We start from the raw sequence: 14,071 nt of genomic DNA on the forward strand, positions 1-14,071 counted from the left end.
GCTGTAAACCAAGAAATGCCAAAATTTGCCAGCAAAGCCCCAGAAGCTAAGAGGCAAGGACTTATTCTCTTACAGGTTTCAGAGGGAGCACGGCCCTGTTGACACCCTGATGCTTTCATCTTGGACTTCTAGCTTACAGAACTGTGAAATAATAAATTTCTATTTTTTTAAGCCACTCAGTTTGTGGTGCATGACCATGGCAGCCCTAGTAAACCAAATAAGTGTAAGATTTTAAAGTAGTTAACATTGGGCTGAGCACAGTGGCTCGCACCTGTAATCCCAGTGCTTTGGGAAGCTGAGGCAGAAGGACTGCTTGAGCCCAGGAGTTCAAGACCAGCCTACCAACATAGTGAGATCCCATCCCTACAAAAAGTATAAAAATTAGCCAGGCGTGGTGGCGTGTGCCTGTAGTCCTAGCTACTTAGGAGGCCGAAGCAGGAGGGTTGCCAGGAGTTTAAGGCTGCAAGGGAGCTGTGATCACGCCACTGCACTCCAGCCTGGGTGAAAGAGTGGGACTCTTGTCTCAAAAAAAAAAAAAAAAAAAAAAAAAAGTAAAGTAGTTAATTGAAATGTGTATTAACTACCATCATTTTTATATGAATGCTTATTTTATCAAATAGTTAGGGTCCTGACTTTCCTCACCCTACTTCTCCCTGTTGTACTCTTACTACACATAATTGATTATGAAAAGAGTTTGCTTTCTACTGTTGCCTGTATATCCTACAGACAGGGAGACAGAGGTACCTGTTCCTTAACTTTAAAAGCTGTGGTAAGCTCCATGATCTCTGTAACTTCTTCTAGGATCCAGCAGGCTAGACTTCTTATTATTCATGAACTACCTTAGCTCTGTGCCAAAATCATTTTCCTCCCATGTTCTGAAAGTCACACACCAGATACAGTTTGAAGAATCTTGAGCCTTTAGTCTTTCACAGCCCTTTTAAACCCAAGATTCTATCATAGGCAAAGAAAGTAGGATGAGGGAAAAATTTTTTTTCTGTTTAAATCACTTGTAAGATCAAGAAAGTTTTGTTTTTCTTTTTAAGAAATGGACTATTTGCACAGCTGGAATCATAAAAGTGGCAATTTAACATAATTGAATTGAGAAACTGACAGAAGGCCCGGCACAGAACAAAACATCAACCAACAACTGGGCTGTTTTTATTGTTCCTTTTTAGTACCAGCAAGTGAAGTTATTAAAAACTACCATGAAATCAATTAATTTTAGTCTTTTACAGATTATTTTAATTCTCTTCCTGTAATATGTCTATATGAAATAATTGCTTTGTAATTAGCTGCATGATTAAATGTTAAATGCTAAATCTTTACTTTGGCAGGCTTAATATGCCTGGAAGGCCCAGTTGCACGACTTCTGTTTAAGTATTTCACAGTACAACACTAGGTATCCTCACTTCAAACAGATTTCACCATGCCCTGTTAATCAATGTTGCATAAGGAACTGGTTGCTACAGTGGTTCCGGATTGTACATTCAACACTACACATACACCAGTGGAAAAAATAGACCCGTCACTGTGGGTACTGAAAGTGCCAACATGTAGGCGGCTAATACCGAGCCATAGATTTTTGGATGCTGATCAAGTCAAGCAATTCCATTAGACTATATCAGATTTGCTTTTGCTCCCAGACTGAATTAAAGTTTAGTTTGTAATGGAGAGGATAATTCTCCTCATCAAGGAAATGGCTAACATTTTCACATTCATTTCAGAACATTTATTGCATTTTTCTCTGCTCATCTAGACCTCTGTATTGTCTTTTGTTATATTTTTTAAACCAGTAGTAATCTGTACTAATTATCTGACATTTTAACAACATTTTTATTAAAAAAACAAAAAACAAAAAACAAAAAAACCCACTAATATCCAATGTCCTTAAGATGGGAGCCTTTAGTTCTGATCTAGTGATATTTCTCTAAAGAGCCTGACTGCTTAGGATTCGCTCATTAGAAGACGAAGTGCTGTTTAAACTTTAGAAAATGTCAAGAACATATCCCTTCCACATTAAAATGTTCCTTTAAAATTTGAAGACAGATATACAGAAGTGTGCATACATTTAACATAAAAGTTCCTGCTAGTCAAGGTTAAAGACAGCAGTGCTTGGGTGAATGACACAGTACTTGTCCTTTGACTTGATAGAACCCAACCACATTGAATGCCATCTTTTTTTAAAGAAGCAAAGTAAAGCCATCTGTCCCTGAACTCTTAAAATAAACTTTGTTTCAAATTCCTTTTCTAAACTAATTTTTATGACTATTTCTAATAAAGACTTAAAGAACTAGACATTTTTAATCACTGCAAGAAAATGAAGTAGAGGTGTGCCTGCTTGTTGAAACCTTCCCTCTGAAGGCTTGGGGGTCCCAGTGGGTCTCTAAGTAAGTGGCCAAAGACAGGGGTGGGGAACAGAACACAAAACAGAAACTGTGGAAGGTGCTTTACCGACATTCTTACAACACTGGGACAGAACATCAGTTTTCCAGCTTATAGATGGCAGGTGGTGGGGCTTCTCAGTCTCCACAATCAGGTAGGCCAATTCCTGTAATAAATCTATCATATCTTATCTATCCTATCAATTAATCAATCAATCAATCACCCATCCTATTCATTCTCTTTCTCTGGCGAATCATGACTAATTCAAGTAATGTCACAATTCCCACAGCTATAGGTGAACCAGCTGAGGTTAAAGCCAAGTTCATTGCACAGGACCTTTCTGTGATACCACCTGCCTTAATTGTCTTATTGGACCCCAAGAGTACATTGCGGCCTTCTTTTAGACACGTAGAAGAAAACTAACTTGTAGAGTGAAACCTTCTAATGCTCAGGGAATTTGCAAATTTAATTTTCTGTTTGACTGAAGGTTTCCTAGAAAGCTTTTGTAGTTTCAAATTGTAATACCTATATTTTTGCCTTTAATAAGGGTGGTTATATATTTTTTATTAAGACATAGTTTTCTTCAAGGCCCTAATAATGAACTCATATTGGAATTTTTTTTCTTAATCAAAAGCCCTGGTTAAATTATTTTCTTCCAGTCTTCTCTTTTCTTCTAAAAGTGGACTGAGGTTGGAGGGGATCTAGTTAATTAGGATTTCTGTTAATCAGGTTTTTTAATTGTTTTGGTAAATTAAAATCAGGTGAAAGTTATGTCCCTGAATTTGAAAGAGTTTCTTATTATAGCTTTTCCTTGATGCCAATGTGTTTCCCTATCTTAGTATGCATTTGAAACTAATGGTCCGATACTCAACGTGCTCAGATCATCGATGACCTGGACACCATAAATCCACCAGTGCACATTAGTGGATGGTCCTTAATTACACAGCCTAGGCCTGTGTAATCATATGGTGCAAAGGAACAGCTGAGAACATTAAAATGCATTACAAATAATAGTGCATTCTATAATCTCTCTTCAACTAATATGTTTATTATTAAAAGTAAAAAGAAAAATTTTAGTTGAATATCCACATTGTCCTTCATAACCATTAAAATATAAAAGAATCCAGTGCTATTATAAGATCATCTTTATTCGTTTACCTCCTAGTTTTCTAATAGAAATTGTAGTTGGATTTTGAACTTTTAATATAGAAATGTTTTAAATGAAGCAAAATTAAAGTTGTCTCTTAGAAAGACTAAAGAAGGGTTATTTCTTAATAAAATAAATTTTAGAGTAAATTGCAGTGCAATCTTATATGTCTAGGATGAACACGTACCTTAAAAATTTCTGTAGAGTTTTTGATTTAAGGGGACATAATTTAAACTATAGAACATTCAAATGGTTATAATAGTGAGGAAATATATTTTAATGGTGGTTTATTATTACTTCAAATTACATTTAATTGAGGATAATGAAGACATAATTTGAAAACAAGACCAGAAAATGAGAATTATTTTATTGGAGAATTAAGCAACATTAAGTAGTATGCTTCAGCAACTTAGCATAAAATGTGAGCAAGTAGTTTATTTTCACTTCAGGGTTTTCAAGTCTCAAAAATCCAACTAGTACCTATGTTGGCACTCACCAAAAAATTCTGGGTACACAAATATTACCATCAACATGTGGCTAGGAAGTAGGTTTTTATACCATTCCAAATGCCCACAGGAGTGATAGAAATGAATTAAAATAGTTTATTGAGCAACTCTTCTGTGTAAGGCACTGAGGGCAGGGGAGGTGGGGAGAGCTGTGGAGCATCCCAGATGGAGGGGGAATTGTACACAAAGCGGTGGTATTCTGAGCCAGTTGTGAGCATTTCTTTCCAAATCTGAGTTCAGAGACATCACACTAGGAGCTTAAAATTGGTCATAAAAAGGAGGGCTTACCTTTTTGGAGAGCCAGTTGTTAAACGTTTACAGGCATGCCACTAGTGTAAAGGTGCCAAGGCAGCAGACACCAATAGGGGACAAAATAGGAATGCTTTCATTTTGAATGGGATTTTGGTTATGCCACAGTAGCAATGGAAATCAAGACAGGAAGGTAGGATTGTTCCTAGATATGGAGGGCCTTTATGCTTCACTAAGGAGTTTTCTCTGATTTCTCATCCTTATCAGAGACTTAGAAGAAAACAGATGGTACATTAAAGAGGGAATGAATAAAGAAAGGTTTTAAAAAGGGAACATTTATAAGATGTCTTACTCCATTCCTGTCACTACAATAAAATACTTGAGACTGGGTAATTTATAAAGAATATAAATTTATTTTCTCACAGTTCTGGAGGCTGGGAAGTCCAAAATCAATGTACCAGGAGATGTGGTGTCTGGTGAGGCCTGTTCTCTACTTTGAAGATGCTGCCTTCTTTCTGTGTCTTCACATGGCAGAAGGGGGCAAAGACAAAACTGAAGCCGTGTCCTCACATCCTCACATGGCAGAGGAGATGGAAGGACAAAAGGAGACTAAAGAACTCCCTTCAATCTCTTTTATAAGAGCATTAGTCCACTCATGAGGGCAGAGCCCTCATTACTTCATCACTTCCCCAAAGGCCCCACCTCTTAATACCATCACGTTGGGGTTTAAGTTCCAATATACAAATTTTAGAGGGATGCATACATTCAAACAATAGCATAAGGGATGGGCAAGGTTAAAGTCAACCCAAAAAGGATGGGCAAGCAACCCTGAGTGAGCTACCACAGGATGCAGAACTCAACAAGAAGCAAGGGACCCATTTATGGGTCTAGTCCATAAACATCTGATTCCTGGGGTACAAAGCAAAGTGGAAAGGGGTACCGGGTGGAACTGGAGGGACATCAAGAATATCCAGCACAATACTATAGCCAGGGGGGACCATTTAATGCCTCTTTACAGGGGAACCATGGGATCCCGTCTATAATTCTGAAAGATGAATCCACCAGCTGCATGTTAGACTAGAGAGGAGGCACACTACATAGGGGGAAACTGGTTAAGAAGTACTTTCAATAAGCTAAAGGAGAGGTGATAAGGGCTGGAATTGGGGTGGTGTTCACAGGAACAACGAAGAAGCGCCATATTGAAAAGACACTAGGGAACTATAACTAGAGAGGCATTTATTGGATACTAGTTGACCAGATGTGCAGACAGGGGAGGGAAGAGTTAAAAATAATTTCAAGGTTGAGCCTGAGTGATGTGATAACAGCAGTTCTCAAAACAAGATAAGGGCCAGCAATGGCAGGAGCTCATTTTGGAAGTGGGGTGAGTTTCCATTTGAATGATTAGAAGAGGGTAGGAAAAGACAGGCTGGAGTACTTCTCCTCCTGCTTCCCTCCCTGCTGAGTCAATAGGCAGGGGTTTCGTTTCTCTACAAAAGGAACATTCGCTCTCCTCTTGTATAGCCACAGTTCACTCTGCATCCCGGAAACCACTTATTCCTCTTGCTGCTTCAGTGATGTTGTGATTTTCAGGGTGAAAATATGCAGCAGGCATTTGGAAACATAGGACTGGAGTTTGGAAGTGACATTATGGTTGGAGAGAAATTTGGGACTTTTTCTCATAATCTAGTAAGTAGAAGACTTAAGATCTCAAGGGACACAGAGAGAAAAGCAGGTTAGGAATAAAAGGGAGCAGGGGAGTCCAAGATTTACTGCCATAAAGCATGCAATAAAGGATAACTCAGCATCTTGCTGAAAAATAACCAACTCTATCCCCACTATCTTTTTTTGATAAGTATTTGGTAATAGTGTCTAAATTTACTTATAAATCAATACAAAGATGGAACTAAAACAAATTGTTACAAGGGCAAAATGCTAACTCAGTGTTGAAATGGTCTAATATTACGACCCATAATTAAGATCAGGCAGAAAAGTACATCTCTCCACTGAGGACAAATCAATAACAACTAAGTGTTATGGTCATTAGAGCCCCAATGAAATTGCCATCTAAAGCTTGTGGAAGATCTTGTCCACTCACCATCAGTCACCTTTGTTCATGCGAACAGCAGCCAGATGTGGCTAAGTGCATTTTACACACACCAGCAGTCACCTCTGTTCATGCGAACAGCAGCCAGATGTGGCTAAGTGCATTTTACACAATGAGTTCATGAATGACAATAATAGTGCATGCATGAAGCATTTGCATGCCAAGCAAGAGAAATGTTTCAGCTATCACCAAACTACTATAAAAAATCTACATCTGTGGGCAACACAGGTGATGTGTTGTCAATTAGCAAGTGTCTTAATCAGAGGTTCACTACAATGAAAGGAAAATGTAGAACAGGGAAGAAAAAGGCAATGAAGAGCAGAAAATAAAACAAAGTAAGCTAATTTACTAGACACTATGTGCCATGTTCACATGCATTATATCTTCCCATTCTCACAAACTTGTGGTGCTACATCTTTCTTTTTTTTTTTTTTTTTAAACCAAGATTCAGAGAAGTTAATCAGCATGCTTAGAGCCACACAGAAATGGAAAAGGAACTTTCTTCCTGGTGTGCCCGACTTGGCATATGCCAGTCCACACATGTAAGACACTGGCACGCCACCCAACCTGCCAAGACTCACTAGAATTGCTCACACAATTTCCCTCTCCACCAATTCAACCCTTCTGTTATGGTGACATATCTCTTCGGTATAGGATGCAGTCTCTTGGTTTGCTGAACTTTGTACAAGTTCTGCCTTCTCTGTACTCCAAGTGCACTTTGGAAGCAGGCAGAAAAGAAGGTCCCCTTTTATTCTATTCTAAGCCTCACTGGACTTCTCCCTGTTGATCAAGCATACCAAAGTCCTTCTCACCTCTGGGCTCTGGCTTACAAAGCTCTTCCCTCTCCATACCCTTTGCCTGGCTAACTCTCCCATGACCTTCAGATTTTGGCTTAAATAAACATTACTTCTTTAGGGAGGTCTTCTCTTCAAAGGCTTTATGTTACATTCTCCTGGCCTCATGTACTTCTTCACTGGACTTAACACAGCCATCATTTTACACTTACTTGTGTGATAATTGGAATATTGCTTTTATCTCACATCAGACAGCAAGCTCCACATGGGAAAGGAGCACACATCATCTGTTTTGCTCACCACTGTACTCCCAGCTCACAGAAAAAGATCTGCACACAAGTGGGGCTGTCGATATCCGCCAAATGATTGCAGTGAATGTCATGTTCTAAGAACTGTACCAAGTGCTTTCCCATACATTCTCATAGCAGCCCTATGGGTAGACATTATTTCTCCTTTCTACAGATGAGTTTGGGGGCAATAAATTGAGTCTTTTAACCAATACTGAGCATAGCTATTACATGACAGAGTTGAGATTCAAACCTGTCTGGTCTGAGCCCCTGTTTTTCTGCTTTGCTGCAGAATTCCTACAGATGATCACTTAATTATTTTGATTTGCTTCTATTCACTCTATCACCCCAATGAGTCTTGAAACTCATCTGGACAGAAATAACACCATGTACATTTTCTTCAACCCTAATATCACCTTTCTAATAGCACTTGATACTCGACATGCATTTAATGAATACTTTTTGATTAATAACACTTCCTTGGCAATAGTATCACAAAAAGCATTCCCAAATGAGCTCAACCTTCTATAATAACCTCTCTAAAGCAGTAACATAGTAATATCTCTGAGTATAATACAGGTTTATGAACTACTCATTTTCTACCAAAATACAGATGAAATAACTTTGTAAAAATTATTTTAAAGAAGCAATATGGTAAAATGAAATAGACATATGATATGGAAATCCCTTTCCTCTTTCAATGACTGAATATTTGCTAAGTACATTTTCCACATGCCAAATGCTTTCATAGGTGCCAGGGACCTAAGACTCAGTCACAGTCTTTTCCCTTAAGGAGCTGCTTGGTGGTGGTGGTATTACAGGATGTAAATAAAGATAACACATGCTAGACTTGAGTGAGGACAAGGAGATGTGGGAAAATCAAGGACAGTGTGACTAACTCCGTCTGGAGGAAAACCAGAGTTAAGAGTATTGTTCCTACGCATACTTCTTACTAGCTGTAAGATACTGGGAAGATCCTTGTTTCGGGGTTTTTTTCCCACATCTTTAAAATGGGGATAATACATAACTCCCAGAGTTGGTATGTGTTCCTCTCAGCACACTTAGAAAACTCTATTTATTGACTTGCAAGGGTAGCCAGGTGGCCAGCTGTGCGGTACTGGCTTTCCCCCAGAGCTAAGAGTCTGGATATCTACAATTACCTGTAAATGTGATCACAGCAATTGGGAAGCACTGATGATGAGGATTAAATAAGACAATGAATATGAAGTTCTCTACAAATAATTACTATTTCCATCTCACAAAGAATTCAAAGAAAATCAAGTTAATGGTATCCTCAACTCTTCCCTTCATGTGCAAGTGAAAATCAGCTAGCTGAAACATGGGAGGTGCTAGGGAGGCCAACTCATAGCAACCAGCCTCTGTGGATTCACCAGGGATCTCCCTAAGGGTCACACCTGATTTGGCTTGCCTGGTGACTCTCTCTTTTTCTTTCTTTCTTTCCTTTTTTTTAAGAGACAACATCTTGCTTTGTCACTCTGGCTAGAGTGCAGTGGTGTGATCAGGAATCACTGCAGCCTGGACCTCCTGGGTTCAGGTGATCCTCCCGCCTCAGCCTCCCAAGTAACTGGGACTATAGGTGTGCACCACCATGCCCAGCATGCCTGGTGACTTTCTCTTGCTTCCAGAAAGATTTGTGGCTAAATTGCACTGTTCTAATCTGGTCCTAACCAGGAGCCTTGTGGTTTGGTCAAGATACAAGGTAATGATGATACTAAGAATTAACAATAACAATGGTAGCTGCATTGTCTATGGACCATTTACAAGATGCTCAGCATTGTTCTCAGAGTTTTACATGGCCCAACAACCTTAATGTCACAATGGATACAGAGAGATGAAGCTTTTGGGTTTGTTACAATGTCTTAAATTCAGCTCTTCTTGATGGAATGATAGCTCTGAATCTAACCCATTCTCTTTATTTGGAAAATGTGATTCCATGAATTACCAGTTAGGGACATTATAATATTTTCAGACAGAAAAGAGAGAGTGGGATACAGAAGAGGATCTAGAAACAAACAATAAAAGGCTCTAATGTATTCACCTGTTTGCCAGTTCTTTCAAGGCACATCAGCAGAATCCAGATTTCTCATGTCTGGACAAATATAAAGCAATCTAGGGGTCTACCACGAAAGGTGACAGCCATGTGAACTACTGGCTTCATAAAATACCTAGTCTGAGTCTTCTTGTCCCTTAAAATCTCTCCGCTTGCCTCAGAATTAGCATCCTCAGAATGCAGACCTTGTAGCAGCAGAAATATCAGATGTGAACATAAATACTTCTACTCATTGCTACTATATGCTAAGTATGTACCTTGGAACAGGAACTGTTCTAAAGACTTTATATGCATGTTCTCACTGAATGATTCCAACGATTCTAAAAGGCAGGCTCTATTATTATCCCATTTTGCAGATTTAGATACTGAGGTTCCATGAAATCACTCTAGATCACACAGCTGAGAAGCAGTTCTGAAACTAATTCTTCCCAAATCTAGGACATGCCTTGTTACCCACTCCTTCCCCTGCCTTGGGCTGCACGTCCTGTAATACGATGGCAATGACTGACACATTGCTCTGATGCTTCACTTGCCTGTCAGAAGGACACCTTAAAGCAAAACAATCTTTAGAAGTGAATCTCAAGTACTAGTTTTTAATACTGCTAGCAGTTTGAAGCTCATAAAAATCATTCAGTACTTTTCATGGCCGGGCGTGGTGGCTCACACCTGTAATCCCAGCACTTTGGGAGGCCGAGGCAGGTGGATATCTTGAGGTCAGGAGTTCGAGACCAGTCTGGCTAACATGGTGAAACCCTGTCTCTACTAAAAATACAAAAATTAGCTGGCATGGTGGCAGGCATCTGTGATCCCAGCTATTCAGGACACTGAGGCACAAGAATTGCTTGAACCCCGGAGGCAGAGGCTGCAGTGAGCCAATATCGTGCCACTGCACTCCAGCCTGGGCGACAGAAACAAGGCTCCATCTTAAAGAAAAAAAAAAAATCATTCAATACTATTCATTAGATTCAGCAACCTACTTATTTCTGCAAATATCGGCAGTAATTTTTTCAAAATTAATCACTTTACCTGTCTTTTCCCTGTGTAACAAAAGATGCTTTTCAATTTTTAGACACCTTCTAAATTTAGACAATGATGATATAACTTAATAGGCAGTGAGATGGTAATGGTTAGGAGAATGCAATCTGTATGTATTCTCATCCCTTTAAAATGATTTAAAGAGGGTTTATAAATATGTTGTTAATAATAATTTTAAAAGATAATTCAATGATTGGTTAAATAAAAATACCAAACTAGATTTCAAAATTAAAAGTAGTAAAAAAAAAAAAAAAAAAAAAAAAAAAGGTGATTGATTTTACATAGACTTTAATATGGAATTATGTAATTTTTTGAGCGGAATGGGCTGAGAGCTAACGTAGTCCAGTCCTCTTGTTTTATCGCTGCAATTAAAGAGGAAGAAACATAGCCAAGCACTTTAATAGTACAGGTTTCGAGTCAGACAGACCTAAGTTCAACTCCTGCTTCTCCACTGACCAGCTCTTCCCCTATCATTCACAAGTCACAGAGGCAGTTCTTGAAAATGCCCTGCCTGGGAAGCAGGAATGCCATAAACTGAGAATTCAAATAAAGGACTCTCTCCTCTAAAACAGATGTGTATCCATTCATTCATTCATCCACTTGACAAATATTTATTACATACACACTAGTTGTTTGACCTTGGGCAAGTTACATAGTTGCAGTCTGCCTTGGTTTCCTGAGCTATAAAGTGGGTGTCTGTCTACATTACAGAGTTGTTGCAAGGATTAAAGGAGTTAATGCACATAAGGTGTTGGTGGTGGGTCCTAACACGTTGAAAAGGCACAGTGTAGGATATCATTATTCTACTGCTACCACTGTATGCTACGTTAGGAAAAATGGTAGTCACTAAAGCATCTCATTTGCATAGAACTAACCTCTCGCTCCAGAGATCAATCCTGGTAGTGAAGCCATTTGGGAACTTGTTCGCCGGGACTCCAATTTGACAGTGTGAATGAATGCATGAAGAGAAAAATATCCCACCAGCATTTGCCCACTGTTTTGTGTTTTGCCTTCAGATGGCTTTGAAGTGACCTACGTTTTTCACATGGCCTTCCCGTGAGAAAGGATGAGTTTCTGAGTATGTGAGGAAGCTGGCTATGTCCCTGTAGAACACAGCAAAGCTAACTGGTCCTTTGGGGGTTAGGCCTTACATGTAGTCCTCACTGCATGGAACCACAGTCAGTTGGAATAACAACCTGGAGAAAGCCAGTCATTGCTAGTGCACTGCCCTTACGGTTCTCTGACGGTCCGAAGAGTTCATGTAGATTCCACATGTGTCCTGGAAACGCTCAGGATATGGCTGAAGTCCTACCTAACTCTCACTCCTGATCCTGGAAACCACAGAGAATGAAAAGAACCTTGAGTAGTCATGCGGCTTCTCAGTCTTACTTCTCATAGGAAGCCTTACACTCATCAACCCAGAGAAACCAGAAGTAAGACCTTGAGGGAAAGTTCTCCCAAAACTCGTTCTGATGTGCAAGTCTTATTAAACAAACAACAAACATAAACTTGTATGAAATCTGTCTCCCCTGCTCTATATGTGTGATATGTGTGCATATCTGTATACACTGGTCATTATTCTCTGAAAGTTAAAATGTTCCTATCAAAGAAAAAACAAAAATCAACAAAAAATCATCACAAAATGTCCATTCTTCCCACGTGTTCTGGGTTGTCCTATTTTCTATCTCGTTTTCTAACTCTAGCTGCACTCTCCTATGAACCTTTCTTTCCAGATTGTCACAAGTATTTTTTAAGTGGCTAAGGTCAGCTTAAGATAAGCCATTAGGGAGGGGGTGTGGTTAATCCTTAGGTGGAGGGGAAACCCAGTTGAAGTTTCCCTGCATGATACTTTTTAATTGATGTGTCGCAGGTCCTTGCTTTTTTCGGTAACCCAAGAGCTAGCATGCTGAGTCACCGTCATCTTGTTACCGGTTAGGACTCCACAGTTTAGGAAGCAGCTACCATCTGAGTGGAAGACACTAGGTCTGAGAGAGGCAGGAGTCTCATGTCTTATCCCACCTCCAGTCTTCTCCTAGATGCGTGACCCCAGACAAATCCAACTTGTGCTAGGAAGAGGAGCCTCACAAGACCACTTCTTTTACAGATGAACTTCATTGAGTGACTTGTCCACAGTCACAATGAACCTTTCCATGACTGTGATCTCTCAGTTATTGGGGAAAAGAAGAAAGAACAATCGCATTTGGTATCTCAGGATGTTACAGGTCAAATGAGATACATATTTAAGGATCTGGCAAAGTTTAAAGCTCTAAAATATGAGGCAGTGACAGCTTTGTCAACTCAGCTGCATCTTCTCTTCATGCAGCGTGTGCTGTCCTATGTTTATTGCTATCGACTTTCTGTTTTCAGCCTCCTCTCCTGTTTACTCAAGACACACTGAATTCTGACCAAGTCCTACAAGGAATTAACTCCATCTTCAGTTTAAAGTTCTCGACAAACTTAAGGAGTCTACCCTCTCTCAAGCAACCATCCAACATACTTATGTTCAACGAGGCTAGATCGAAAATCGTCTCCCGCTGAGCACTTGTGTGGCAGGTAAAAGCCCGTTCTGTGAATTAACCAGTATGTTTCATAAAGCCTCTGCTGGCAGCCGACATCTGAATTAAGGCTGCTGCTTTTGTACTTCTGTAGCCTGCACTCTCACCATCATAGCACACTATGCTGCACTTGTCTCCTTTCTGTAACCCCGACTAGACTGAAGCTCACTGAGGGCAGAGGCAGGATCCTTGGCACTGCTGACATTTGGACCAGATAATTCTTCGTTGTGGGGCTGTCCTGTGCTGTGCATTTTGTTGAGCAGCATCCCTGGCTTCTACCCATTAGATGCCAGTATACCACCCTCATTTCTACCCTCACTTGTGACAGCAGCTGACAAAAAAAGGTCTCCAAATATTGCCAAATATCCCCTCAGAGGCAAAAATCACCCTTGGTTGAAATCCTCTGTGCAGAATGCCTTTTTCACGCAGAGCACTCAAGAAATACTTGTAGGAGAATGCATAGGTTGATGGAAACAAAATGCTCCAATGTACAAGCTGCAGAAAAATCAAGCTAACTTATTTTAGTTTTATTGCTTTCTGTAACGCCTGGCATACAGCAGGTGCTCAACGTATACTTGTGGGGTGAACAAATGTTTAATGACTGTAAATGGCTTCCTGTACCCCTGGTAAAATTTTTCCCCTCAGGTGGGCCCAGGTGAGGTGGTGAGCAACTGTCAGTGCTAGGGAGAGAACAACAAAATCTCTTAGCTATGGAATTAGGGACTAGAAACATCTTACCTTGCAGAAAGGTAGGGGCTGTGCCCAGACCATTAGCTCTCCATATAATTCTAGCTCTTGGGACAGAAATCAAATTATTTGCACTGGTAATATTTAAATCATCTACCAGTGTTCCTGGATCCTTTAATGCACAACTCTGATAGGGCCGTGAAGCACCAGGAGGGTTGCAGGACATCCAGAAGGTCAGACATTGAGTCATTAGT

At 39.8% G+C, this 14,071-nt stretch overlaps 1 protein-coding gene and 1 long non-coding RNA gene across 4 annotated transcripts in view; one reads left to right on the forward strand and one right to left on the reverse strand.

Moving 5' to 3' along the window:
• LOC119625868 (uncharacterized) overlaps positions 1-14,071 on the forward strand; it is a 549,594-nt gene that overhangs the window by 494,659 nt on the left and 40,864 nt on the right. The window contains exon 4 of one of the 2 annotated variants that reach the window (XR_012090598.1): positions 12,943-13,624. This is a non-coding gene — a long non-coding RNA (uncharacterized lncRNA). Of the gene's footprint in view, positions 1-12,942; positions 13,625-14,071 lie in introns of those variants that run through there. The other variant, XR_012090599.1, reaches the window with a different exon arrangement.
• Positions 1-14,071, reverse strand: part of LRRN1 (leucine rich repeat neuronal 1) — a 46,968-nt gene that overhangs the window by 27,093 nt on the left and 5,804 nt on the right. The window lies entirely within an intron of this gene.

The sequence above is a fragment of the Chlorocebus sabaeus genome, chromosome 22 (assembly GCF_047675955.1).
Source record: "Chlorocebus sabaeus isolate Y175 chromosome 22, mChlSab1.0.hap1, whole genome shotgun sequence".
In the NCBI taxonomy this organism is placed as follows: domain Eukaryota; kingdom Metazoa; phylum Chordata; class Mammalia; order Primates; family Cercopithecidae; genus Chlorocebus; species Chlorocebus sabaeus.